Source organism: Oryza glaberrima, unplaced genomic scaffold (genome assembly GCF_000147395.1).
Source record: "Oryza glaberrima unplaced genomic scaffold, OglaRS2 ChrUN-Ctg38, whole genome shotgun sequence".
Lineage (NCBI taxonomy): Eukaryota > Viridiplantae > Streptophyta > Magnoliopsida > Poales > Poaceae > Oryza > Oryza glaberrima.
In genome coordinates, this window is record NW_026267043.1 from 216,258 (window position 1) to 243,109 (window position 26,852).

Consider the following 26,852-nt stretch of genomic DNA (forward strand, 5'->3'; position numbering starts at 1 on the left):
TCTAATTGTTATTCTGTCTTTCAACCGCCCAAGGCAAGGAGAAGCAGTGTCTCATGGGAATCAAGGGTAAGGGTAAGCCACCGTGCCAAAGATTATTTAATCTGAGAGAGAGTACATATATCTTGCACCTTACCTTTGAGATATACAGCACAGTAGCAACTCCTGATCAACAACCAAATTTTTGTTCCCTTTCGTCCTGATCAACAACCAAGTTTTTGTTCCCTTTCATTCTTTACTTGGGACGAGCAAAGGTTCAAGCTTGGGGGGCTTTGTTGATGGTCGTTAGCAATCAGTTTCGACCGTCAATATTACCAAAATAGAGGAGAACTAGTTATGTTTGCAATGCATATCCATGTTAGAATAATAATATTCCACTAGTATTTGGATCACTAACCTTTTGTAGAGAATAACCATAAAATGGAGAGAAATCGACATCAAACCAGACGATAAATCAATCGGACGATGTCGAGGGTCAGACTTATGTATGAATGGGCCAAGAACTCAGAAATGATGCGACCAATTGGGCCAAAGTTCACAAGTCTGCAGAGAGGAGAAGTCCAGGAGGCCGCCAGTTGAAAATGGGCTGAATTGAACCAGCCCATGGTTCGGCCGAACCAGGGGATTCGGCCGAACCCCCATCTGCTCCGTTGGATGCAGGGTTGGCATGGACGTCCAGGATTGCTCCCCAATGATGGTTAGAGGGCATTTCCGACCATTCCAACTGCCATAACTGTCGTTGGGAGGCTATAGAAGGACTTCACTTCCTCACTCTCTTCACACACCTCAAGCAAGAGTTCTCTCATATTCTCTCAAGTTAGTTTAGTGTTCTCAAGCTAGTGGAATAGGAATAGAGTATAAATCGGAGTCCGAAAGCCTTCGAAAGAGTTCGGGTATGGCTCCTGTAGCTATTCTCTTCTCTTTTGTAAGCTTTGTAATTTTATTAGAATACTCTTTTTTCTACATTTATGGTATTGGAATACTTTCCGAGTATATGAATGTCAACTTTACATTATGTTCATGTTATACTGATTATACTGCTAGCTTATCTGGGAGATGCTTTGGTACGGGTATAGTGTTTGCTTATGCAAGTACTCTATGTCATGACGATGATATTAGAGTAGTATCTAGTAGTTTAGGCGTGGTGTCTAGATTACGGGATATCATTGTCAACGAGTGATACTCGCGGACTGGATGTGTAGAGTATTGGGGTACGTTGGAACAAGGGTCTACGTAGTACGACATCAAGTAGACAAAAGAAAAGGATTATACTGGTTCAGGCCCTTATCAGGTAATAGCCCTAGTCCAGTTTATATGGGATTGATGATAATGAGAACAGATTACAAAGAGAGTAGTCAAAACAGATGATACCGACGAGATCGTAGTCGAGGGATTCGACGAGATCTCCTGGCGAGTTGGCTCCGTGTACTCCGGCTTCATACTTTGGTGGGTGTGTTGGCGATGGAATTCGATGCCCCGAATCCCTCCCAGGGGGTCCATTTTATACCGTGGATCATCTTGATCCTCAAGAAAGGTTTGAGGATATCGGACCTGGAACGGTATAACAGAAACTCTATCCCTTCCGAGTAGGACTTTGGAAATCACTTAACTCGTAGAGATATTTTCCATAACCTGAGTCGGTTTCCACGCGACATCCATTGGAACAATCCGTATACGTGAAGGTATACCTTATTGATATATTCCATAAGTCGCAAGATAGGAGGTATGCCTTATCTGTAACCCTGATAGTAGCCCCCGACTTCAACTCAAATGATTTCATGTTGTTGTTCGTGACTTCTCTCATCAGCGGCTTGTCGTACTCACCTGATCGTTCTCGGTATGGAATCGAGAAGACAAGGAGTTATTGACAATACTAACAGAAGTCTGATTGCCTAATCATGAATTTGAATTGAAGTCTGAGAACAACCGCCCTTAACGGGCCTCGGGATTTTTCGGCGGCAATCTCTCTCCTTCCTCGAAATTCGAACTGTCAGGTAGTGCACTTATTTAAAGGGATTTTGGGATCCATTTCAAGTCCGTTTGCCAAAAGGTTCTCCAACCTTCCAACAGTTTTGGGATTTTTCCGTCTTGCTCCAACGATCTTCCTCCAATGGCAGACCTTGGTATTTCCACCTCCGATCTGGCAACGCTGGCGAAGCTCTCCACTGACGGAGCCCTTCCTCCATAGCAAGACATGGCCAAAGAAGGAGGTACTGCTCCTTCCCCTGCCCTAGGTCGTATGGTAGTAGTAGAAGATTTCGTTCGCGGCGGTTTTCTACGCCGCCGTCGGAATTCCTTTTGCTGGTCTTGAACTTATATGGCCTTTCTCTTTTGCACCTCAACCCCAACTCCATCGCTTTCCTGAGCATCTTTACCCATTTGTGTGAGGCCTACATTGGGGTAGTGCCCTTCTTGGATCTCTTCCGTTTTTTCTATGAACTCCGGTGGATGGAAGCCGGCAGGGTATCGGGATGTTACGGGTTTCGCCTACGCGATGGCATGAAGGCGAGATACATATCTCTCCAGTGCCATACATCCCGGACCAAGTGGCTGTCCAAGTGGTTTTTCCTCGAGCTAGAAGAACTCGATCCGGTTCTTGTCGTGCCCGAGAACCAGCCTGTCCGACAAGACTGCTGGACTTCCAGACCTCCTTTGACTCCTTCTCTTGAAGCCTTCGCGAACGTTATCGAAGGGTTGTGAGAACAGGGGCTGATCGGGTACGAAGTCATCCAGGACTTCGTCGCCCGATGCATCCAGCCGCTGCAAGCCCGCACTAATCCCACGTTCGATTATGAGGGGGCTTCTGACGTGACGCGGGTATCGTCGCGGGGTACTCGTTCTCGTGTTGTCATCCCTCCTATTCCCGATGACAACATTTTTAAGCTCTATGCCTGATTCTTCTTCGCCTTTTCCTTGTGTTCCAGTTCTCCGCGCGGACGTCGTGACGCAGCGAGTCAAGGATGTCCTGATCAGCCCTGCCTCTACGCCCGAGGGAGTGCCGACCCCGCTCGCGACAGGACAGCGGTCGACAAGGCAGCCGCCATCAACGTGTGTGAGGACGAACAATTTTTTGTATTCCATCTCAAGGATGAACCCAAATGACCTCAAGCTATGCAGGTTCTACCGCGGATGGACGTCATCGGCCCTCTTGTTGATCACCAGGCTTCCGCCTCTCTCAAGGAGAAAGTCGCAAAAGAGGTTGCCGTCCTTTCCTCTACCCCTTCCGTCGCGTGGGGCAGCGGAACTAAGAGGAAAACCTAGGCCAGGACAAGCGGCGCTGCCGGATCTCGACAGAAGTCCAGTTGTTCCGAGATAAGACCTAGCATCCCCGTTTTTCCAGTTCCCCCCTTTTCTTTGAGATGACCGAGTGGGGGAGCTTTTCACTATCTTGATCAGGATACCAGCGGCCTCCCTCCTCCGAAGCGGAGATCTGTGAAGAAGATTGCCGGCAAGTAAGTATAGGGTTGGCAACGGGGCGGGTCGAGGGCGGGTTGGGCTGGAACGGCCCCGGCCCCGACCCTCGAACTCTCCACCCGGCCCTGGCCCCGCAGAGGTGATCGGGTGGAAAACATCACCCGCCCCCGTCCCCGCAAGGGACCCGACGGGTGAGCGGGGCCCCGCACTACTCGGCTGGGCTAGTGGATGGCGAGCTGGACGACGGCGACGAGGACGGCGAGCTGGATGGCAACGAGGCGAGCCGCCGCCGCCCGCAGATGTCTGCTACCGCCGTCGCCGCTCGTGCCTGCCGTTGATGCCACCGCCTGCGGCCTGGCCAGCGCCGCCGCCCGCGCCATGGCCGTTGACGCCGCCGCCCGCGCCCTAGCCATTGACGGCACCGCCCTTGCCTGCTCGACCACGCGCAGCACGCTGCCTGTGCGACTCGAGATGCTAGAGGGGAGGGGAGAGGAGGGGAAGGGTGAGGTCCAGGGGTCGACCGACGACGGCGAGCAGAGAAGTGCGCCGCCCGTGCGCCGTGCGCCCCTTGCCCCTGGCGGCGCCACCGCCTCCGCTTGTGTGAGAGAGTGACGGGAGGGGAGATGAGGAGAGTGGAGAGGATAATGCTAGGGTTTTATTTTTGTCTCAAAATTTTTTTGGGTTGGACTCTTTTGGGCCAGTTATGGGCTACATTTTGAGGTTTAATATACACCCTTTGGGGCCCCGCGGGTCACCCGCGGGTGAAATGTCTCCCCCGTCCCCTCCCTGCAAAAATGCAGGGCCCCGCCCCCGCCTCCCCCACGGGTCAAAAAATGATCCCGCCCCCGCCGCCGTAGGGTCGGTCCCCGCAGGGGACCCGACCCCGCAGGGCAAATTGCCATCCCTAAGTAAGTAGAGTTTTTTGACCCCTTCTGTTGTCACGCCTATGAGTCTATTGATGACGTTTTCTGATGTCGGTAGGAAAGGCTCGGCGATCTCTGCCCAGAGCGGCGATGAGGTGGCAATTAGCGGGACTGCCGTTGTCGCCTCTCCTCACGCGAAGTATGCGCCTGCTGCCGCCAAGTCCGCCGGGCCCGCTGTTGCGACTACGACTATGGTGCCGCCGTCAGGGCCACAGGACTGGTCCGACATGATGGCCGGGTGCCACTGCCTCTTTCAGAACACTTCTCGGGAGGTCGGGGCTTAGATGGACCACCTGACGGCCCGTGCGATGTCGTCGGACGGGAGGGTGGCGCAGCTGGACACGGAACTCGAAGTCACCCGTGATGACCTTCAGAAGATGAAGGAGATTGTGGCTGGCAACGAGATGCAACGTCTGGGCCTGGAGAAGAACATGAGCAATATGCAAGATCATATCTTCTCCCTTCGCGACCAGCTTCGGAAAAGCTTCACCAGCTGGCCTTGGAGTGTCACGTGAAGTCTTCCATCCCTGCGCACCCCGACGAGACCTCTCTGACATCGGCGTTGGGCGAGCTGGCGACGAAGATGGAAGTCGTCCCGTCGAAGCATGCTGCCAAGGTCTCGGAGATCTCCAACGGGATCCACATGGGGCTTTGTCATATCCTCGCTTGTGTGAAGCTCGCTCTCCCCAACGTCGATCTTAAAGAGATTGTTGGAGGCGTACCACAAAGGGCCTTCGGTCGGACCTGCCGAACCCAAAATCTCGGACAATAGGCTCAGACCGGAGGCAAGCGGCGAATGATTGAAGAAGAAACCGTATGGGCGAAGGCCACAAGGCGAAAGCCGTGGCTTGGGATACGCCAACTTCGCCAAGCGAAGGCCTCGTCAGAGGGCAGCACGGGCGAAGATGATGAGGCGAAGGCCTCGGCATCAAGACATGGGTTTCGCCAGAGAACCAAACCTCGCCTTTGAGAGGCCCAGCGGGCCGCTACGCCTTCGGGGGATTTCGGCAAACAAATGGGCCGAGTCATTTGAGCCCAATAGGGCCCATACGTGTAAAGGACACTGTGTGCCCTCAATAATGTCCCTATCATAAGGGTAACCATGCAAATTCCCACGTAAAATCTAAACCCTAATAGGGGGAGCCTGTAACAGGGGTATAAATAGCTCCCTAGGGCCATGTAATAGGGGATCCAAAAAAAAATTTTCACTAAGTAATACAATTGCTCTTAGTTCCAACCACTGTTGAGAGAACCACGCCTTTCGGCGTGACGCAATTGTCTATTCAACAACAGTTGGCGCCGATCGTGGGGATCCTCCGAGCGAAACCACTGAGAGTGAGCGAAACCACTTATGCCACCGAAGAAGGTCGCCAAGGAGAAAGTTGCCAAGCGGAAGGAAGGCGGAAGTGAAGCTCAGATGGTAGCCGAAGAGGGAACAGAGCCTTCGGCCTCTGAGGGCGGAGCTGGAGCAGCGCTGCCTTCGACGGGGCTGCCACCTCTCCCATCTTCGGCACCCACAACTTCGACTGATGAGGAAGCGGCGAAGGCGGTGGCAGCGGCGAAGGCCCTCCAAGTCAGAGACGCGGTCTTGTCCTCCCAAGTACCAGGGGCACCTTCGACCATAGCCTTCGCCCAACCGGCTTCGACGTCAGCAACTATCACCACCTCACAAGCCAACGCCGCCCTCGAAGCACAAGCCAAAGCTGACATGGGGGCCATGTGTCAAAACATGGCCAAACTTCAAGACACGCTTCGCCAGATGCAAGAGCAGCAACAAGCATACGAAGCAGCAAGACAAGCCAAGGCCAACGCCCAACAGTTCCATGCTCAGCCTCAAGTCATTCCATCTTACGCCGCGCAAGCACCAGTGTACTTCGCCAGGCCAGTCCCAGCCGTCGTCGCGTGCCTGACACCTCAAGTGATCCAATGGTTCGCCCAGCGGCGCCTCAAGCCAAGTACCCGAAGCCTACTCATACACCACAAGCAATGATGGAAGCAGCTTCGACCTTGCAGCAACTCAATCAGCCCCACAACAACATACAAAGAGCTTCGCCTCCGGTTCAGACCAAGGGAAGCCCAAGTCAGATTGCATCGGCGAGACAGCTAGTGGGACAGTTCGCCCCGTCAAGTCAAGTTCAAGGGCCTTTGCCGCAAGGTCCACCTCCACAGTTCGAACCAAGCATAATGGCCCAAGCACCAACAACTTTCGCACAGGCCGTGCCTCCAGGATACGGAACAGCCCCACCACCTAATCAAGCTTGGAATCAAGCCATGTTCGACCCAGCCACGGCTGCGCAGGTCACTTCGACAGACCAGTGGAACTAGGCAATGATGTTCGGCACGGCGCTTCAGTCGATGCCCGCAGCGCAACCGCCTGTACAAGCTATGGCTTCGCCGTTCGCGCTGCCGTACCCACAGTTGAGTTGGCCTGCTCAGCAAGGGGCTATGATCAACCGGGGACCGAAAAGGGTCCGCCCCTTAGCTAGGGAATCAAGAATCATCCCATCCCACCCCAATTCAAGTACCCTCCGGTCCCACGGTATTCGGGAGAGACAGATTCGAAAGAATTCTTGTCCATCTACGAATCTGCAATCGAAGCCGCTCATGGTGATGAGAATACCAAGGCGAAGGTAATTCACCTCGCGCTCGATGGCATAGCCAGGTCTTGGTATATCAATTTGCCTGTTAATAGCATTTACTCATGGGAACAATTGCGCGATATGTTTGTTCTTAACTTTCGAGGTACCTATGAGGAGCCGAAAACTCAACAAGACCTTATGGGCATTCGCCAAAGGCAAGGGGAATCGACAAGGGAGTACATTCGCCGGTTTTTGCAAGCACGATGCCAAGTGCAAGATATAACCGAAGCGTCTGTTATCCATGCCGCTTCGGCCAGCTTGCTCGAGGGCGAACTCATAAGGAAGCTCGCGCGCAAGGAACCCAGAACACTTGAACACCTCTTTCGCATAATTGATGGATATGCTCGAGATGAAGAAGATACCAAGCGAAGGCAAGAAATACAAGCCGAGTATGACAAGGCAGCCGCGACTGCAGCAGGCGCCGTCCAAACCAACACCCAAGCTCAAGCTGTAAGTTCGGCACCAGTGCAAGTTCACCCAGCACCCTTGGCGAACCAAGCACTGCACCCTAGGCCGAACAAAGCACCTATGACATGGAAGAAATTCAGGACTGAGCGAGCCGGCAAATCGGTGATGGCGGTCGAAGAGGTACAAGCCCTCCGCAAGGAGTTCGACACCCAGCAAGCGGGCGGGCAAGAGCAGCACTTTCGTAAGAAGGTCAAGAAAGACTTATACTAAGCTTTTCACGGACGCTCTTCGCACACGACCGAGCAGTGTCGAAACATTCGGTAGCAAGGCAATGTTCAAGCACCAAGGCAGCAACAGCCGAGGGTCGAAGAAGCACCGCGCGAAGCGGCCCCAAACCAGGCACCTCGGGTAGAGCAACGCCAAAATGTGCAGTGAAGAGTGATCCAGGTCATTACAAGATCTGATCCTCCCTCACAAGTGTCGAAACGGCAAAAGAAGATGCAGTTTCGGACCGTGCACAACATTGTTTCAGCAGGTGACAGCGTTCCAAGATACTTGTCACAACCAATATCCTTCGGACTAGAAGATGCCGAAGGAGTTCTTTTCCCGCCCCAGGACTCGTTGGTCGTTTCGGCAGAAATGGCTGGTTTTTAAGTCCGGCGCATCCTTGTCGACGGAGGAAGTTCGGCTGATGTCATGTTTGTTGAGAGATGTGCCAAGTTCTGGGACTGTCTCAAGCACGGACTTCACTCAGAGGTTTCGGCGGCGAAGCAGTGTAAGTTCTGGAACAAGCCCTCATCTAGGTCGCCTTCGGCTCACAAGAAAACAGAAGAGAAGAAGAGATACTCTTCGACATTGTTGACATCCCTTACAACTACAGCGCCATCTTCGGCAGAGGCACGTTGACCATGTTCGAAGCAGTTTCTCATCACAATTATCTCAAGCTCAAGATGCCTGGCCCGACCGGTGTGATAGTTGTGAAGGGTTCTCAGCCTTCGGCCGCCATAGTTACACCTTTCAGTAGAGAGGTTCACACTGTAGAAGTCGAAGAACAAGAGGAGACAAAGCCAGTACCAAAGCCGGCCCCGCATGGCAAGATCGTCAAGTGACAGATAGACGATTCCGACCCTGCCAAGGTCATATCACTTGGTGGGGATCTACGCGAGCAAGAAGTCGAGAGCATCCTGGTCATGCTGAAAAAGAACATTGACATTTTCGCCTGAGGACCAAACGATGTGGGGGGCTTTTCGCCAGATCTCATAATGCATTACCTCGCAGTCAAGCCTTAATTGAAGCCAAAGAAGCAAAAGCTGAGGAAAATGTCAGCAGATCGCCAAGAGGCGGCGAAAGCAGAGGTTAACAAGCTGCTGAAGACATGGGTGATTCAAGAGATCGACAACCCAGAGTGGTTAGCAAATCCGGTATTGGTCAGAAAATCGAACGGCAAGTGGCGAATGTGTGTTGACTTCACAGACCTCAACAAGGTGTGTCCGAAGGATAACGGGCGTATGTTGGAACTTGCATAGCGTCCAACAACGGCACGTTGATGTGGATCTTTTGGATCACTTCAACAAAACGAGCGAACTGCTCGTCTACTGACGGTTTCCTACTCTGCTAGGGGAATGGCAGCAACCGTGTGTCGCAGTACTCCTGCGGCATGGTCTTTTCTGGCTGAATCTCCTTGTCAGCCAAGTCATTAGATGGCGCTTCTTTTGACATCCCATTAATTCCTGTAGGGTTAGGATATGGCAGATCACGAGTGAACTTACCTCCCCTTGTCGTGATCACCTTAACATTTTCAATTGAGGAGTCGGGTTGCCCCGAAATCCTCCCAGTTTCATTTGCAGGGACTAAAGATGCCAACTGAGCTAACTGGGTTTCTATCATCTTATTAAAGCTCAGCTGGTTTCGAAAACCAGAAGCAAAGCCATCTAGCTTGACATTTATGTTCTCTAGGATCTTATCATTGGCAGCAAGCTTTTTGCTTAGCGCATCAGTGGTTTTAGCTTGCGCAAAAACAAGATCCTTCAAGGAGGGTTGGTTAGAGAAGTTACCGTTATTATTTCCTCCTTGATAATATGGGCGTGGTTGGTTCCACCCCTGACCTCCTTGTGGACGATAACCGTTGTTGTTGTTGCCCATGTACATCGCCTCCTCACGGGTTTCCGGGCAGTCGTTCCCAGAATGACCCGTGCCGCCGCAGACTTTACACGTGACGTGAGTCCAAGGCCTTGACGGTGCCTTGTGGCTGTTTCTCGTGGTCGTCCAAGCGTTTCATGAGGAGGTCCAGCTTGGCAGCAAGTAACTCCGTCTCCTTGACGGTGTGCATGCCTCGCTGACGGGTCTGGAGTCGTTCCTTGCTCCAACCCATATTGGAGACCATCTTCTCTATGAGTTCAACGGCTCCTTGAACCTTTTTAGAGAAGAAGGCTCCTCCAGCTGCCGCGTCCAGGTGATCGCGGGACATTGGGGTGAGCCCATTGCAAAAGTTTTGCAGGATCAGCCAGTCATCCATCCCATGATGAGGATAGGCGGCCACGTACTCCTGCAGTCGTTCCCATGCTTCCGGAATGGACTCGTCCCTTGTCTGCTGGAAACTGGAAATTCGTCCACGAAGGACGTTGGTTTTGCCCATCGGGAATAACTTCGAGAGGAATATCGTAGAGCATTTATCCCAGGTGTTGATAGCAGCACGGTTGGCATAGGACTACTGCTTCGCTCTCCCGAGGAGGGAGAACGAAAACAGCCGCAGCCTGACGGCATCGGGACTGACGCCCTTGATGGTGTACGTACTACATATCTCCAGGAATTGCTGCAGATGAGCGTTGGCATCCTAATTAGGATTACCACAGAACGGGCTAGCCTGCGCCATCGTGATGAGGCTAGACTTCAAGTCGAAATCCACATCTCCTATGTTGACTTGCGGCCCGACAGCCACATTGTCAGTAAAGGGAGCAGCGAACTTGCGAAGAGTCTTGCTGGCCATTGTCTTGAAGGTTGCTGGCGTTGGTTCGGCTGGTTTCTCTGTCGGTAGAGTTTTCTGCGGAGCCACGACCCGCGGCCTGACACTCCGGAAGAAAGCTTCTGGATTTCCTTTGAAGTTTTTGTCGAGTACCAAAACTAATGTTTCGGAAACCGACATGTTTAACTGTATCAAGCCCTCGATCAGTAGGTTGATACAGCTTCAACAATTTGGATCGTCTTTGCATACGTTTAGACATAGCTTTGAAGGAGATATTATTACATAAAGTAATAGGGTATTTACGAGATTGTGGCTAACTATTACAGCAGAAGCTTTAGAATGACCTAACTCTGTTGTTTTACTATAGACTTAAACCTTCTAAATAACCTAGACTTGAAGACTAAGTTAAAAGGGAAATAATTTATGTGATTGAACTCCTGACTTCGGCAAGAACTCCAAATAGACTCTGAAAAAGGTGGTTGAAGCAAGGGTGAGTACAACGTACTCAGCAAGCTATTATATTAATCAACAATGAATGCATGAAAGGTAATATCTGTGTAGAGCTAGATTTACTTGTAGAAAGCTGAGAATAAAGAGTAAGAAATCCTGGGATGTCTTTATGCAACAGTATTTAGTAAAATCTTGTGTTAAGTTTCTAACCAAATACCATATGAGTCCCGATACTCAATTCCGTGAGTACGGCTATTCGAATAGATTCATTTATACTTTACTGCAGTAAATGTACGCTTTACCCGCAGTCCACGACTTGCCAATATTTATCAGCTTAGTCGTAGCCCAGCCTTAGGTTATTAACAATAGTGGCACCTGTTCCATGAACTCTAGCCCCCATGTGCTCTGAACGTAATGTTATAAGCAGCGAGAGGAGTTCTGGCGTTCCCGAGGTTTTTAGAGAGACCTGGTTGAGAGACCCCACGTCATCTCAACCAGGTTTTCACAATATACACACACAGCGATCGCAATATAATCAAGATATTTACCTGCGCCTCGGTAAATATCACATTTGCCCTTCGTGGCATAATATTTTCAAAATTAAAATAGTCAAATAGGAAGGGAAAGAAATACAAATGATTTAATTTCTAACTTTGGATAAATTTTTGGGTTGGTGGCAAAATAGATGGAAGGGAAGCAAATAGAACTTTAGCCCCAATATACGTGGTATGGATCCTTATTGAAATATTTGTGGCTAAAGGAAATTTATATTGTCTGAATGAAAAAGATTGGAAATAAGTTTCTTAGCACAAGAGCAATCACTCTAAATATTGTGATAATATTATTCTTGTGCCGAGGAGGAAATCAAGCCATAGGAATTAAGCAGATGGCTCGATCAAAATAGGAACTTGACCTTAGAATATTTTGGATCGATGTAGAGGAAATAAAGGTTTTTGGGGATAGGTTTAGATAGGGGTTGATCCAAAATAAATTCCAACGGAAAGGGAGTTATATTGATTTAGCCCCAAAGATAAAAATGGTTAATGGGATATAACAGAGAGTCGGGTCAATCGGGGAAATATTGGCCCAAACTAAATAGTAGACTTTGGAATCTTGAATGGATAATTTGGAAGAACAAGATTTCAAAGGGGAAATATTTGTGGGAGGATAAAATGGATTTGGAAGTATATGTGGATAGGAATTTCTATATGAACGGACTTGGTGGTAGATTGATAAACTCTAAATGAAAAGGTATTAACTCTAGAGAGATTGATATTTCATGTTTTCTAGAGATGGTTGAACGGGAATTGATTCAAAGGACTTGCTGGAGAAGTATTTGCTGGAGATGTTCGGGAATGGATTCAAAGGAAATATAATTTAGAGCCAAAGTTAAAGATTACAGAAAATAAATAGAAAGGTTTTATAAAATATAAAAGGGAACGATTAACTTTGCAAATAAAGTGTAAGTCCAAAATCAAAGGAAAGATTGAAAACTAGATCACTCCAATGCAAGAATCAAGAAGAACATGACTTAAAACACTTCGTAAAAAATTTTTTCCCTGAAATTTTGAGTCCGTTACAGATCCACCCCCCTTAAAGGGAATCTCGTCCCCGAGATTCCGCAGAAAGGAGATTAGTTCTGTAAATTTGTTGCTACAACTTTGACTGTTTTGTCCATCATATTTCTTGTTTTCCAAATTTTCTTTCTCAGAGTCCATTCAAGCACTTCTTAAATTCGTATTCGGAATCCGTTCAGGCACTTCTTAATTCTTCTTTTTTTTTGAAATTCGTATCAATTAATTAGGATATTTTATGTAAATTCCTTAGAGATAAATGTGGGCAAAAGTCTGCCGCAAAGACTAACGGTATCTTAGAGTTTGTTAGAGATAATAGTCGTGTCCGGTGTGGACATATCTTGTAATTCTCGGGTATAAATAGACCCCGAGCCCCATGTAATCAAACTAACACACGTTCAATACAATCTCGGCGCATCGCCACCCTTTTACTTTCGTTTTCTTTCAACAAGTTCTTGCTTTCGGGTTGAGCTGCATCGGTTTTGATCTTCAACAAGAGGTAAAACTTGTTATGAAGGCTTGTGTTCTCGAGATTAGTGCTTCCATCTTTATGATACTCTAATCTTGTTTATGTAATTCGTTGAGTTATCATATATCTCACATAATCTTTGATAATGTCGTCATCTAACCTGTAATCGGCTAGCATCTGTCAATAGAAGGCAGCCGATTAGGTTAAATAACGATGTTGACTTAGATTATGTGATATATCTACCACTCTATGAAACATCCAGCGGCTTGATTGTCTAGATATTGTTCCACAAATCCCTTCATGTACTACTCTCCTAGCAACTTTAGATTGATCATTATCTAAGTAATACTCCATCTATTTTTCGGCGATATAATATTTGAGCGCTTGCCGCCGAATCTTCCGATCAACCTTAAGAGTAGGATCTTTCAAATATCTAATCAAAGGAATTCGCTATTTCTAAATCATGGGCACAAATGTCCGAATTCACAATTAATTTGGCCTTTTAATCAATTGTAACGTGCCCCCCAGCCTCCTGTCTGGGATCGGTCAGACCGGCCACGCAATGCCGGTCAGACCGCCCTGTCTGCCCGGTCAGACCGCCCTGTCTGCCCGGTCAGACCGGTAATGCAAAGCCGGTCAGACCGCAGGCTACCACCGGTCTGACCGGCCATGCAATGCTGGTCAGACCGCTCCTGGTCTGTGATTCTGCCAATTTCATCCAAAGACTTAAAAATCAAGCACCGGCTTTTCTATTATCAAAAATACTCCTTTCTTTATATTATAACCAGATGCTAGGTGTATCAAATTATTGAACCAAAACTCCTTCTCTCTAGACATATGAAAAATCATAATATCCAACTAATATGTCTAGATAAATACTAATTCAAGTGGCTTTTGAAATAATAATCATCATGGCATCAAAACACTTAGCCAATTGAAGTATGATCAATAATGAATCACCAAAATCATATGTGTCGCATGTATAGATTCCAATAAACTACAAATGTAAGTAATCGGCTAGAGCATGTGTGCAAAATATTACCAATGCCAATGTTCCTAAATAAAATAACTCTAGAACAAATCATCACATTGACCATTGACATTAACCAAATTACTAATAGGCAAAACTTTCATGGTGCAATAAATATGAAATCTATATCTTATATGGTGATCCATAAAAACACATACGATTTGGCTTTAAGTAAATATCAAAGAGTCATGAGCCAAATCATACTTCAAACAAATTATATGCCAACCTACCAATTCTACTACCTAGAACTGGCATTTGCAACATGTATGTATAATATCAATTTGATAAGCAAAAACACACATGTGCTAGATAGCAAGCAATGTTCTAACATGGCATAGGCATATAATATAACGGTAAACACAATAAACTCATACCTTGCCTTAGCATCCAACAAACGGCGGCTCAAAGATGTGGTATTGTATCCATCGCCGTTTATCTTCTCTTGGTTCCCTCATGAGCATATTAATGTCTTGCCCCCCAAGCAAAATCAGCTTTCTCGACTGCACGATTTCAAAGGCAAGACGAACACCGCACCAACATCCATAGCATCATGTGAAGGAGACTTATCTCTAATGACTGATGATTCTTCTCTCATCAAATTGGATTTATCTCTACTATGGGAAATCACCGGTCTTTTAACTTTTACCTCTTTGTGTCTCTACACTCGCTTGCTTGCTGTTCGAGACTCCAAATCTTCCAATGTTTTGTTCTTCACTTCTTCGGCCTCTTTTTCTTTTTGACCTATGGCCCGAAGACGCTGTAGCCTCCTCTTTTGAGAGCGAGATAAGCCAGAAGGTATCCACTTTGGCTGTGGTTGTTTTCTAGGAGCCAAGCAATGATTCTTGATATTTTTGGTCGAACTGGAAGCTGCTATGTTGCTCTCAATTTTCTCACTCTTCTCCAATGCCCCTCGGTTAGACCGGCCTCTGGGGTGGCGACGCGCGAGAGCAGGAAGAGGTGGGGGAGGGGCAGCGACGTGGGCGCATGGCGCGGGAGAGTCGCGGGAGGCGGGAAGGTGGGCGGCGTGGGGACCGGCGGTTTCGGCGGCGGTTGGCGCCAGGGCGTGGGCGGCTGGAGGTAGGGGACGACCTGACAGGTGGGCCGCACCTGTCAGCGTCCCAGAGAGGAGAGAAGGGGCGCGGGCCGGCCCAAGAAGGAGAGGGGCACGCGCGGGCGACAGGGTGGACTGGACCGACAGCCCAAGAAGAGGGAAAAAAGGGAAAAAAGAAAAAGAAAAAGAAGAAAGGATTTTTCCTGGGATTTAAAATATTGGACTTGCTCATTTTTAATTGGTTAAAATTATATTGTGACTTGTGGAACTCAAGAAAAATTCTACCATGCCATTTCCGGTTATTAGTTGCTTTTATTAATTAGGGATTCAACTATAGGTTAAATTAAACCATTTCTTCGGACGATTTATTTAACCCAAATTTTAAAGAAAGAAGAAGGGGGAAACTTCAGGACGTGACAAACCTACCCCCCTTAAACGGAATCTCGACCCCGAGATTCGGAGGAGCTGGCAAAAAGGTGCGGATGGGCGGCCTTCAACTCATCTTCTCTTTCTCAAGTGGCCTCTTCCTTTGAGTGGTGGCTCCACTGAACTTTGCAGAATCTGATTACCTTGTTCCTGGTCCTTCTCTCACTAGTTTCGAGGATACGAGTCGGTTTCTCCACACACGTCAGATCTTCCTGAATTTCGATGTGATCCGGACTTGCCTGTTCCTCAGGAACTCTCAAACATTTCTTCAACTGAGAGACGTGGAACACATTATGGATGCCAAGCATGTTGGAGGGAAGCTTAAGCTGGTACGCAACTTCACCTCTGCGTTCAAAGATCCGGTATGGTCCCACAAAGCATGGTGCCAACTTTCCTTTGGTTTGGAAGCGGTGTACTCCCCTGAGTGGAGTGACGTGAAGGTACACATAGTCCCCTGCTTCGAAAGCGAGCTCCCTTCGGCGGTTGTCTGCATAGCTTTTTTGTCGAGATTGCACGATTCTCAATCTTTCCCTGACAGCTCTGACTTTTTCTTCTGCCTCATTTAAAACTTCTGTACCAAACAACTAGCGTTCCCCTGTCTGATCCCAGAAGAGCGGAGTACAACACCTCTGTCCATACAGTGCTTCAAACGGTGCCATTTGCAGACTAGCCTGGTAACTATTGTTGTAAGAGAACTCAGCATACGACAAGTTTTTGTCCCATGCTCTAGCAAAATCAAGCACACAGGCTCTCAACATATCCTCCAATATTTGATTAACTCGCTCGGTATGGCCATCAGTTTGTGGATGGTAAGCAATGCTGAAGTTCAGACGGGTTCCTAATTCCTCTTGCAATTTCTGCCAGAACTTTGAAGTGAATTGGCTTCCTCGATCAAACATGATCTTCTTAGGTGCCCCTGTTTACACCCAAATTTGGCACCTATGGACGAAATAGGGAAAAATTGCCAAAGTTTGGAAAGTGCCGGGTTTCCTTCACAAGGCCGGTTAGACCACAGGTATGTGGGCGGTCAGACCATCAGGGTCCGAGTCCGAGTCTGTTTTCGTCGGGTCTCGGGTTTCCTTGCTCGGGAAGGTATGTTTCGTGTTTCCATTGGTTTCTATCCCGAGTTGGACATGGAGGAGGGCCTGTAGAGGGCAAGACCAACCCCTATCTAAGGGACAAGGCTGGTTCATTGTAAAACCCCCCGAATACAATTTACTTGAATCGTTCTTTTACTATGTTTTCTATTTTACCCTAGTTTAGTCCATCTTTGTCGGTTTACACCGTAAACCGTCCGCTGCCGCTGCGAGAGTGCGACACCTCTTTGTAGGTTTGTCCTGAAAACCTTCCGTTTTGCCCACGAGACGGGTAGTTATCCTCATATCGATCTAAATCGGCCTAGAGACTTATTTTGATCTCTAAATCGGCTTCGCTAGCCGGTTTAGCTATTTTTCTACGAAACCCATCTTGATTTGGCCCTTTGGCTAGATCAAGGTGGTTGGTGACTTCACATCACCGCAACGCGTTTAGGTGTTGCGATCGTGCTTGTCGACTTGTCACAAAAAGTTGCCAACACGATTTTTGGCAACTCCGCTGGGGAACGATCTAATCGGCCATATCACGGCCGAATTTCGTTTAATCTAGTCGTTTTCGTCAAATCAAAGAGTTTCGGCCGAATTACCAAAATTAATTACCACCGCCGCATATAATTTGTTGTCGAATTAATCGGTTTAGCGGTGTCATTAATTGTTCGGGCTTTGGGAGATCAATCTGCCACAGAATTATTTTTCTCGCCGAATCGATTGGTTCGGTGATAACGTTGATTGGCTATTATCCCTCACCGAATCTGTTTCGCCGACGTGTTTGCTGTTACCAAGCCGAAACCGACTCAACAGGAGGCAGCAGTACCACACACGGTCACAAGCAGCAGAAGCAACATCGATCTGTTAGGGTGCGTTTGGTTGCAAGGATGGGGTGGGATGGGATGGGACGAACCCACTTTTGGGGTTGTTTGGTTGAGGGGTGAGTGGGATGGGTTGGTCCCTAGAGAGGAATATTCCTCTCAGATCCGGGACCAACCGATCCGGGAAATTCTGGCGGACGAACTCGTCCCAGTTGGGACGAGCGAACGGCGTGACGACGTCTTGCTTGTGCGCTCGCCCTGCTCGAGCTCAGGGCCGGCCTGCGCGCTCACCATACTCGCCCTCAGGAGCAGCGGTAGACACCGGCTGGCTCGGCGACGTCGACGGCGACCGCGGGCGGGCTCGGCAACGTCGACGGCAACTGCGGCCGCGGCGGGCTCGGCGATGGCGGCCGTGGTGGGCTCGACGACGGCGGCAACCACGGGGGGCTCGGCTCGATGGCCGCGGGGGCTCGGCGACGGCGGCCGCGGGAGGCTCGACGACGACGACCACGACCGCGGCCACGGGTGCTCGGCGACGGCAACCACGGGGGGCTCGGCTAGGTGACCGCGGGGTGCTCGGCGACGGCGACTATGGGAGGCTCAACAACGGCGACTACGGGAGGCTCAACAACGGCGACCGCGGGGAGGCTAGATGACGGCGACCACGGGGGGCTCGATGATGGTGGCCATGGGGGCTCGGTGATGGCGACCGCTGGGGGCTCGGCTCGGTGACCGCGGGGGGCTGGACGACGGCGACCGCAGGGGGCTCAGCGACGGCAACGGCATATCCAGTGGTGGGTTGGGCGGTGGAGGTGGATCCGCATCCTCTGCTTGCTCGCCGCCGGCATGCTCCTTCGCCCGCCCGACACAGTGATAGCAAACGGCTGACGGTGATAGCAAACGGCGCCCATCCCATCTCTACCTCATCCCTTCAACTAAACAAAAAAATTGGGATTGTCCCATCCTACAAACCAAACAAGTTAATGGAATCATCCCAACCCCAAAATCAGGAATGGTTTCATCCCATCCCACCTAGTCCCGGAACCAAACACATGCTTGGTGCATGCATTAGCACATCTACCAAGAAGGATTAGTAATTCAGATCAAAGACCGATCTACTGTGCACAAGTAAAAAAAATCAATGCACGTACAGTACATCGGTTACTTCCAAATAAATCAAATTGGTTAATTTGCTAGTTGCACGTACGCTTGTTATACCAAAAAAAAAAATCAAGACCGTATATTAATTTATACGGTCAAATATTTCGGCTATGAGCTATATGGCTGAAATTAATCAAGGAATTTCTTCATCAACTATGGCGAGCGGGAACGGGTTCAACAATATTACTACACAATACTTCAGGACCGATCAAGGCGTCGTGAGAGGAAACGTCCCACTACCTCAAGTTGTAATTTCACCAAAGGTAACCTTCGATTCGCCCAACCCGTCCTTTGCTATTCAAAACATTAATAATCATTGTGTAGATGCATATGCTACTTCTAGTTTTGCTCCTATACAATATGCTTATAATGCTTAGGGGAGGTCAATGGGTGATTATACAGCCGATTACACAGGAATCGGCTATATGCAAAACCGAGCTAATGGTATGACCGGTCGTGACACCGGTCTAACCGTATCCTTTGCCGGTCAGACCGTGCCCACCATGGCCGGTCAGACCGTGTACTACGCCGGTCAGACCGTGCCTACCATAGCCGGTCAGACCGTGCCCTATTCTAGCCAGATCGGACCTCCTGTGGCCGGTCTGACCACACCATTGACCACCGGTCAGACCGGGCCATGGGCCGGTCAGACCGGATGCTTGGCCGGTCAGACCGGTTCCCTGGGAATTTCTCCAGGTTTTCATACCACTACTAGCAGTACTGATTTTAATTATTATTCATCACCTGTTAATACTGTTAGTCATGCTACTCCACATATCCCTAATGCTTACAATGATCCTAATAGAGGATATTCTCATGACACTAAGTATGGCCAATATAATCATATTGCGCCGCAACAACCACCCCTTAGGCCACCAAATACACCACCAGATCCACATAGGCCTAAAAATATGGAGGAGTTGATTAGTGCCATTACCAGGGCTACATTTGGGGTTGAAGCGAAGGATCGTGCTAGGGAGAGCCAAAAGTCGTATTCTGATTTTTATGACGTTGTCCCATATCCTCCTAATTATAAAATTCCTAAATTTACTAAATTTAGTGGTAAGGATAGTAGGACTACATATGAGCATGTAGATCAATTCTTAGCGCAATGTGGTAGGGCTAGTAGTATGAATACATGTAAGTTGCGCTTGTTTTCTTTATCTTTGTCCGGTACTGCTTTGATATGGTTTACTTCTTTATCGGCAAATTCTATTGATACTTGGGCTCAATTAGAACAAAAATTTCATGATTATTTTCACACTAATGAAACTGAGCTTAAGTTGTCTGATTTAACATCGGTTAGGCATAAAGTAGGTACTCATATACTCGGAAAGTGTTTCAATACCATAAATGTATATAGAAGAGTATTCTAATAAAAGTACGAAGCTTACAAAAGAGGAAAGGAAAGCTACTAGAGCCATACCCGAACTCTTCCGAAGGCTTCTAGACTCCTGATTTCTACTCTATTCCTATTCCAGCAGATAGATACTACTAAACTAAACTTGAGAGAAATGAGAGAGCTCTTGCTTGAGGTGTGTGTGTGAAGTGAGAAGAGGAGCTCCTTTTATAGCTGAACTATGACGGTTGTGATGGTTGGAATGGTCGGTAATACCCTCCAATCGTCATTGGGGCTTCATCTCAACCGTCTAGCCAAAACCTGGATCCAACGAAGGTGAGGGAGGTTCGGCCGAACTAGGGGCCAACCCAACCAGCCTACCTTTCGGCTGGCGGCCTCCTCTGTTGCTCCTTTATGTAGACTTGTGAATTTTGGCCCAGTTTGACGTGTCAATTCTGAGTTCTTGGCCCATTCATGCATAAGTCTAATTCTCGACATCGTCCGATTGATTTATCTTCTATGTTGATGTCGATTCTCCTCCACTTTATTGTCATTCTCTGCAAAAGGTTAGTAGACCTAATACTAGTGGAATTTTTTTTTTCTGACATATTTATGCATTGCAAGCATCATTAGTTCTTCTCTATTTTGGTAATATTGTCGGTCGAAACTGATCGATAATGACTGTCAACAAAACCCCCCAAGCTTGAACCTTTGCTCGTCCCGAGTGAAGGACGAAAGGAAACAAAGACTTGGTTGTTGATCAGGAGTTGCTACTATGCTTCATATATCAAAGATATAGGTGCAAGGTATATGTACTCTCTCTCAGATTAAATAATCTTTGGCACGGTGGCTTACCCTTAACCCTGATTCCCACGAGACACTGCTTTTCCTTGCCTTGGGCGGTAGAAAGACAGAACAGCAATTAGAGCACCAATCACCCAATCTTTATTCAACTCTTATTCCGGAAGTTTTCAAATGATTTTGCAAAAGAAAGCCAAGTTCCTCAATTGATTCACTCAGTCTCTCCAAGTGTATCAAAATAAATTCCTCACCAATTTGCCTTTTTGATTCCTACTCTAAGGTTTTGATATGTGGAGCTCGGTAGGGATCAAACATGGCATACTTGCATTCACATTTATTACTAAGTCAAAAACTCAGACTAAAGCAGATAACTAAACATACTCAAGACCAAGATCGTGCAATGTGTGTGTGGTATATGATGAAAATGGTACATGAGGAAAAATAAAGAAAAATGCTTCTCCTTTATGCTTACTTTCTTCTCCTAAAAATCCTTCTTTTATTGATTAGGAGAGGACATGGCTACATTTTTTTTCCACATCATGCTCATGCTTGATGGAGCATAACTTTATTTTTTTTTCATAACCATGCCTTTCCCTCCTCTTTTTTTTCAAAAGGAATTTTCTCTTTAGGAGAAGAAAGCACATGAAAGCATAGAGAATTTATTTTGGTGGTAAAATGGGAATGGAATGGAATATTGCTTAGCTCACAGTGTAGGAGTTTCGCATATGCATATATGTGGGTGTGTGATTTTGATCATAGAGCATGAGAAGTATCTACACAAGTCACAAGAGTTTGACAAAGTTTAATGAAATGACAAGCAACCAAAATGTATATGGTTTAATCATGATGGCACATTTTTGGCTCTGGTAGGAATTTATATCAATTGAGGAACTCTCAATTTTATCATTTTGAAAAAAAAAACATCCGGAATTTAAGTCAAACTAGTATCAAGATCATAGCAACTCATATTTACTATTTCATATCTCACAATAGACTTAGATCAGCAAGTGCAGCTCATTTACCTCAGGTTCCCGGATAACTGTTAGCTACTTATATTTAACCTTTGAGATAGCACTTACCATAAACTCATATATAAGAGATATAAAACAGAGCAACTATTCATCATTTCAACAAAGAGAATTAGCTTGTCTTACCTAGAATGAATCAAACCTATCCTATCTTTTTGCTGTTTTCTATTTTGCAAATTTTTATATAGTTTTCAAGTTTATAAAATGCAATTGGAAAGCAAATATGCAATTGGAAAGGGAAATATGCAATGTGATACAAGTTACCTCAGTGGGGGGAGAGATGTCTCCTCCCAAGCTTGGCTTTCGCTCAGGGTCCTTGATAAGGATTGAACCCCTGAAAGCGGAAGTACGCTTGAAGGTCATCATATTGTTGCTGCATCATGTTGTTGAAGTTGGCAAACTGAGCATCAGCAGATTGTTGTCATTCTTGTGTTTGAGCTATGTGTTCCGTGAGGTTGTACTGAATCTCCCCCGTCTGCACATCAAGGGTGTCCATTCTCCTAGTGATTTCACCCAAGTCCCAACGAGAGGAACTTGAGCGCCATTCACCTAGAGATGGAGACACACCACTTGATCTGGAAGGTTGGTTGCCCCCCCATTGGATGTCATGAGGCGCACGCCACCGGTCCTCGCTGGCACTCGCCCAGGTTGAGACTCTGATGCTGTGGCGCGGAGCTTGGGTCCATCCGGGTGCATCCCCAGTTGGTGCCCAACCTGCCTCATACATCTGTACGGGTGTTGAGGATGATGAACTCTCTCGTTCATTCCTTGTCATGTTGCGCGTCTCCCTGTATGCTCCACCTGCACGAGATTCTTCTATGGACTGCAGGGGAATGGTTAGTTCATGGCATTTGTACAAATGATACCCTGCATTTGGCAACGGGATTTCATTTGTACAACCGGGGAAAAAGTAAATAAAAAATCCATCTTCTCCATGTTTCAGAATATGCCCTTGCACTAAATAGGTCTCATCAATACACAGACGAGCTGCTCAAATAAAGCAATTTGGTTGCTAACGACCCCTAGCCCTTTTGCTATCCGAGTAATCAGAGAAGTGCACTCAACAGGAGCAGAGAACTTTATACTTTCTAACCATTGCCTTATCATACATTTCACGAGAGCAATTTTGATCTTTCGAACCATGGCAAACATGATAATCAATTCATCCCCCCTAATGGGTCTAAGATCACCTCTAGGAAACAAAGTCATAGTAATCCATTTGTGCATGAGCCTAAGTGTAGGATTATGGATATCATTCGTCCTAGGTTTCCTGCAAATTGAAACACCAGAAATGTCTTCCCGAAACCTATTTTTCTCGAACCCAGAAATTCCTTTCTGGAGATCGATTTTACAGGAATCGTGAAAACTAAGAAGTGTACTTAAGCCTTTCCATGTAAGTGTGTACTCCTTATGGAAAATGCGAAAGGAAATTCCATCTTCTATTTCTTTCAAAGTGCACAGAAATTGCAAAGTAAGCAAACGAGAACTAGGCTCATTTACCACAGCAAATCTCTGCCAACCAACAGCTTTCCAAATAGAACGAAATTTAACATCCATACCTATCTTTTTCAGCAGCTCCGGTGAGTATTCTCGTGTGTGAGCATACTCCCGGTCGCTCAGCATGTAGTAGGCTTGTCTCTCCTGATCACTGACAAGGTTGAGGTCGGTGTCGTTCAATAGTCGCCGCGGAGCTTCGGTGTCTTCCATCGAGACATCAGCTGATGAATGAGTACTAGACTCGTCATGATGACTTGATAAAGAGCCGGACCCCTTGAACAGACGAGACAATCGCCTCCTCATTCTGCACAATGGAGCAAGAACGGACTAACTCGGCGAGGGTTAGGAATGACAAGAATTTCACCCGACGGTTAGTTTCACCAGCAACTAAGTATTTGAATTTGTGGGAAACTATCAAGGCTTGAATGAATTTGAGAGCAAACTTCGGAGAGGGAATGAAAATGTGTTGAAATGGGGTGGAATTCCCTCTCTCGGTTAGCTGGCTTTTATAAGGTACCCACAACGGTCAAAAATGACATGTAGGTCCCACTAACCGTTACCCTACCAAAAGTGGCAGGTAACCGTTGCCTGGCCGGTTCGGTCGAACCCCTGGTGGGCCCAACCGGCCCCACTTTCGACCATTGGATTCCAACGGTCAGTGTGGTCGTGGCACAGCGAATTTTCGTTGGAAAATTTATTTTGGTTTGCTCTGAAAAATTCATTTGAAGAATTTCCTCAAGATTCAAAAATCCTAAATGCAACTTTGAAATTCAAACATGCGACGATGCAAAATTTCAAATTGTTGAAAAGCAAAAATGCAGGAACATACCAATTTACCTGTTGGCGAAGGTCGTGTCATTTAAAGTCCGACGTGTAGGACCGTACCTCCTTTTGATTCAGTTCGTGGATTTTTCACCCGTCTCTGGAGGTGATGGAGCGGGCGTCTTCGGCTTTTCCCTCCACACCTTCCTTGGCTTTGGTGCGGACGGCGGCTTCTTCTGAGCCGACTGCTCTAACTTCTTGGCCGGTACGGTTGGTTTTACCGGCGTCCTCCAATAACAGTTCCTAGGCATCGTTGTTTCCTTCTCCAGGAAATTCTGCATGAACTTCAACAGGTTGTCCGTCTTGGGTGGCTCCACTTCGACCACTTGAATATTCTGTGGATTCGGCCCATACTTTATCCTGACCATGGAGCATTGTTCCGTCCTCGGTTGGAACTCAAACTTCTCTTCCTTCCCGTTGATGTGGAAATGGATACTCCATGTTCCCACGTCAATGTTGGCTCCTGCGGTGCTAAGGAACGGACGCCCCAGGATGAGCGGCATCTCCTTTCCTGTGTCCATATCCAGCACCACGAAGTCAACCAGGATGAAGAAGTCCCGTATCTTGACTGGCACATCCCCCGCTATCCCTGCCGGGTAACGGACTAACGAATCAGCCAGTTGAAGGCGCATTGGTGTTGGTGCCAACACCGTGAAGTTGAGCTTGTCGAAGATATCTTTCGGCATGACGCTGACACTGGCTCCAACGTCGCACAAGGCCTGGTCGAACGGTTTTGCCCCGATCGAGCAGGTGATCGTAGGACACCCCAAATCTTTCTTCTTCTCCCGGAGCTTGTGGAGTATCACGTTGCTGCATTGCTCCATCAGCTTGACCAGATCTGTTGTTGGGAGCGGTCTCTTGTTGTTGAGTATGTCCTTGAGATAACGGGCGTATGTTGGCACTTGCATAGACTCCAACAACGACACGTTGATGTGGATCTTCTGGATTACTTCAACAAAACGAGCAAATTGCTCGTCCACTGACGATTTCCTACTCTGTTGAGGAAACGGTAGCAATCGTGTGTCGCAGTACTCCTGCGGCACGGTCTTCTCTGGCTGAACCTCTTTGTCAGCCGAGTCACTAGATGGCGCTTCTTTGGTTATCCTATTAGTTCCTGCAGGGTTAGGATATGGCGGATCACGAGTGGACTTACCTCCCCTCGTCGTGATCGCCTTAACATTTTCAATGGAGGAGTCGGGTTGCCCTGGAATCCTCCCTATTTCATTTGCAGGGACTAAGGATGCCAACTGAGCTAGCTGGGTTTCTATCATTTTATTAAAGCTCAGCTAGTTTTGAAAAGCAGAAGCAAGGCCATCTAACTTGACGTTAATGTTCTCTAGGATCTTATCATTGGCAGCAAGCTTTTTGCTTAGCGCATCAGTGGTTTTAGCTTGTGCAAAAACTAGATCCTTCAAGGAGGGCTGGTTAGAAAAGTTACCGTTGTTGTTACCTCCTTGATAATATGGGCGTGGTTGGTTCCACCCCTGACCTCCTTGTGGACGGTACCCGTTGTTGTTGCCCATGTACATCGCCTCCTCACGGGTTTCCGGGCAGTCATTCCCAGAATGACCCGTGCCGCCGCAGACCTCACACGTAATGTGTGAGTCCAAGGCCTTGACGGTGCCTTGTGCCTTGCATGCCTCGCTGATGGGTCTGCAGTCGTTCCTCGCTCCAACCCATGTTGGAGACCATCTTCTCTATTAGATCAACGGCTCCTTGAACCGTTTTAGAGAAGAAAGCTCCTCCAGGTGCCGCGTCCAGGTGATCGCGGGACATTGGGGAGAGTCCATTGTAAAAGTTCTGTAGGATCAGCCAGTCGTCCATCCCATGATAAGGACAGGTGGCCACGTACTCCTGTAGTCGTTCCCATGCTTCCGGAATAGACTCGTCCCTCGTCTGCTGGAAACTTGAAATCCTTCCACGAAGGGCATTGGTTTTGCCCATCGGGAAGAATTTCGAGAGGAATGTCATAGAGCATTTGTCCCAGGTATTGACAGCAGCATGGTTGGCATAGAACCACTGCTTCGCTTTCCCGAGAAGGGAGAATGGAAACAACCGTAGCCTGACGACGTCTAGACTGACGCCCTTGATGGTGTACGTGCTACAGATCTCCAGGAACTGTTGCAGATGAGCATTGGCATCCTCATTAGGCTTGCCACAGAATAGCCTGCGCCATCGTGATGAGGCTGGACTTCAAGTCGAAGTCCACGTCTCCCATGTTGATCTGCGGCCCAATAGCCACATTGTCAGCAGAGGGAGCAGCGAACTCGCGGAGAGTCTTGTTAGCCATAGTCTTGAAGATCGGTGGCGCTGGTATGGCTGGTTTCTCTGTCGGTAGAGTTTTCTATGGAGCAGCGACTCGCGGTCTGACGCTCCGGAAGAAAGCCTCTTGATTTTCTTTGAAGTTTTCCGGCAAGTTGAAACCAGTCATGCACTACACTGTTTTCACAACAAAAGTGAAAGCAACCAAGGTTAGCCTGCAAAGAAAAATGATTATACAGATAAATATAAAGTATTAGTTCAGGTAATCTCTATTATGAATCTTCCCCGGCAACGGCGCCAGAAATGCTTGTTGGTATTTCTTAACGACAATACTAGAAATATAATTCCCAGCAATGGCGCAGAAATACTCCTGGTATATTATGGTTACAGAGTTTATCCGCAAGCACATAGATATACCATTGCAGCATTTCACCCGAGGGTATTCCAACGGTATCGTATTTATTTTATCCCATGGGAAGATCATAAAGAGAGAACTTGACTAATAGTTTATATATTACTTGTGATAATAATATTCTAAGCAGGGGTTAAAATAATTCAAGGGTAGAGTGACACACAAGCATTAACTACTCATTCTCATAATATATTATCTGAGCTAAGTGGGAAGAAAAGAGAAAGATAATCTATTCCTATACTTCTAACATACCTACTATACATACATTCTAGTTAACTGATATA

At 47.5% G+C, this 26,852-nt stretch overlaps 1 protein-coding gene and 2 non-coding genes across 3 annotated transcripts in view; all 3 read left to right on the top strand.

The window, feature by feature from the left end:
- The window catches only part of LOC127758344 (B3 domain-containing protein Os10g0323000-like), a 37,343-nt gene that overhangs the window by 8,370 nt on the left and 2,121 nt on the right, over positions 1–26,852 (top strand). The gene's annotated exons all lie outside the window — the stretch shown is intronic.
- Positions 9,895–10,001, top strand: LOC127758401 (small nucleolar RNA R71). Its single transcript, XR_008013766.1, has one exon. It is a non-coding gene; the product is annotated as a small nucleolar RNA R71 (small nucleolar RNA).
- On the top strand, positions 25,717–25,823 carry LOC127758399 (small nucleolar RNA R71). The gene has a single exon (XR_008013765.1). It is a non-coding gene; the product is annotated as a small nucleolar RNA R71 (small nucleolar RNA).